General features: G+C 56.5%; 1 pseudogene; it reads left to right on the top strand.

Annotated features, from left to right (window-relative positions):
• Window positions 1-569: 569 nt before the first annotated feature.
• LOC125518563 lies at window positions 570-1,082 on the top strand (annotated as a pseudogene).
• The last annotated feature ends 1,782 nt before the right edge of the window (window positions 1,083-2,864 follow it).

Raw genomic sequence — 2,864 nt, 5'->3', positions numbered from 1 at the left:
CTCGAGGAAAGGAAGGAGGCGTTCGAGCGCCGGAAAAACTCCTGTGTCCACCATTTTTCTGAACTTCTCTGAATCTCGTTCTTCTTCCTCTGATCTTCTTCTTCCTCGGTGAGAGCTACGGCGATAGAGAGAGCTAGGAGGAGTGAGGCGAGGAGTTGGCGGTTCCAACAATTGGTATCAGAGCCACGTTCTAGTCAGGGCGCGCCGGCGATGTCCATCGTCCCGTACACCGGCGGAACTGGCGGATCGCTGCCGCAGGCAGTGCCGCAGCTCACCGGCAAGAATTACACGGCGTGGGCGATCAAGATGGAGGCAAATCTCGACGCGGGGCGGGGCTGTGGGAGGCGGTGGTCGTGCCGGAGGATGCGGCGGCGACCGTGATCGCCAAGAAGGACAAGCCGGCGAGGGCATACCTGCTCGGCGCGCTCACGGAGAACCTGTTGCTGCAGGTGGCGGAGAAGAAGACCGCCGCGGAGGTGTGGGCTGCTCTGAAGGCACGGTTCATCGGCGCGGACCGTGTGCGGGCGGCGCGGCTGGGCACTTTGCACGGGGAATTTGAGTTGCTGCGCATGGCGGACGCCGAGACTCTGGACGACTTCGCCGGCAGGCTCGGTGGGATGGCGGCGCGCTATGCCGCGTTGGGCTCAACCCTGGAGGACGCCGCCCTCGTCAAGAAGCTGCTCGACTCGGTGCCGAACCGCCTGTACCCGGCGGTGGCCGGGATCGAGCAGTTCTGTGACGTCGACGCCATGGCGTTCGAGGACGCACTGGGGCGGCTGAAAGCTTTTGACGAGCGTCTGCGGCGTTGGGGGCAAGCAGACGGCGAGCGAGCGGATGGCACGCTCATGTTCACCGCAGCACAGTGGCGGGCACGCGAGCGGTAGCGAGGCGGAGCTCGGGACGACGACGACGGGGCGCGCAGCGAGGTGTCGGGCGTTGGCGGGAACCGGCGCGGCCGCTGCTACAAGTGCGGTGAACGCGGGCATTTCAAGGTTGAGTGCCCGTAGTGGAAGAAGGCGCCGGCGGCGGAGCGGGCCTTGTTGGTGGACGACGGCGACGTCGAGGACGCCGGGCTACTCTGAGCCGCGGCTTAGGGTGCGAATGTTAGGGCAAATAAGCCGCGGCGATGCACCGGACACGACTAACGCGTGTATGGGCGCGGGCTGGCCGGGTCGGGCGCGTCGGGTCCACGGCGAGTAGTGTGTGCGTGCGTGCGTGTGGTGCACGGGGTGGCCGTGCAAGTGTACACTGTAGGCGTGCCTGTGTGTGTGAGTCTGTGGGCGAGCCGGTGCGGTCCGATCGGGCGCGATCCAGCGAGGCTCACCGTGAGAAGCGCGCGTTCAGGCGCGGTCAGAGCGTGGAGAGCGCGGGCACGATCGGGGTGCGAGTGGAGGCGTGGGTGCATGCCCGGTGCGCTGGCTCGGGGTATAAAGCCGCACGGTGGCGTTGTAACAGTGCGACAAGTTGAGTTCGTGCTCGAGGAAAGGAAGGAGGCGTTTGAGCGCCGGAAAAACTCCTGTGTCCACCACTTTTCTAAACTTCTCTGAATCTCGTTCTTCTTCCTCTGATCTTCTTCTTCCTCGATTAGAGCTATGGCGACAGAGAGAGCTAGGAGGAGTGAGGCGAGGAGTTGGCGGTTCCAACAGGGCCATTCAGTTAAGTTGGAGGCATTGTTGAACCTCACACTATAAAATTTCGTCTATTCAATGACAAAAACCCTGGCGAGGAAATAGGAAACGTTGCCTAAAATCACTTACTGTGACGGTCCATCGTCACGAGGTGTTTTCCTCGCAGGGCAGCACCCTAGCCAACTTTGACGACGTTCTGGCGTGATTTTGGGTGATGGTATTGGGTGTCACTAGGCATGTCCATTTTCAGGGACGATAAGTAGTGTCACAGAAAATGTTGAGCATGGCAATGTCTTGAAATATAATAAGAAAAATAATTGATTGTTTTTTAACCTGACTAATCTAGTGTTGAAAGTGTACATAGATTTTTTTTTTGAAAGCAGTCAATCTACTTTCTGATAGCGTTCCTGATAATTTTGGTGAACCCCTACACTATCTAATTAATTTAAAACAGGCAAAAAAATTGTGCTTCCTGTCGCTCGAACACAGGAAGTCTAGAACGCAGTACATACTGCATTGCGAGTATGACATTAATCAGTTATCGAACAAATTGCTGGTACTTATAGGATCTCTAGCATAGTCTACCGGTCCGCGCGGCTCATCTCATCGCCTGACGAAGGCAGACACAACATTTCAGTCCTACTGATTGTTGATTAATGGCGGTTGGCGTGTGCTAACTGCCATCAGGCATTGACGCCACTTTTCCCCTCCACCCGCCAACTTTTGTCGCCACGTTTTTGCGCCCGGCGCCCGCCGCCCATGGCTATAATAAGATCCTCGCGATGACCAAATAGCTCATCCTCTATTCTCACAGCCTCCACATCCATTGCCATGGCCGAATAGATGACCACCTCCATGACCAGTTAGCTCATTCTCTTTCAGCCTCCCTGTCGGTGTCAAAACCGTCGGATCTCGGGTAGGGGGTCCCGAACTGTGCGTCTAGGCCGGATGGTAACAGGAGGCAGGGAACACGATGTTTTACCCAGGTTCGGGCCCTCTTGATGGAGGTAAAACCCTACGTCCTGCTTAATTAATATGGGTAGTACAAGAGTAGATCTACCACGAGATCAAGGAGGCTAAACCCTAGAAGCTAGCCTATGGTATGATTGTTGTATATGGAGTTTTTCGCCTACGGACTACAACCCTCTGGTTTATATAGACACCGGATAGGGTTAGGGTTACACAGAGTCAGTTACAATGGTAGGAGATCTTGAATATCTGCATCGCCAAGCTTGC

This window comes from Triticum urartu, chromosome 1 (genome assembly GCF_003073215.2).
Source record: "Triticum urartu cultivar G1812 chromosome 1, Tu2.1, whole genome shotgun sequence".
In the NCBI taxonomy this organism is placed as follows: Eukaryota; Viridiplantae; Streptophyta; class Magnoliopsida; order Poales; family Poaceae; genus Triticum; species Triticum urartu.
This window is presented reverse-complemented; position numbering and strand designations above follow the sequence as displayed.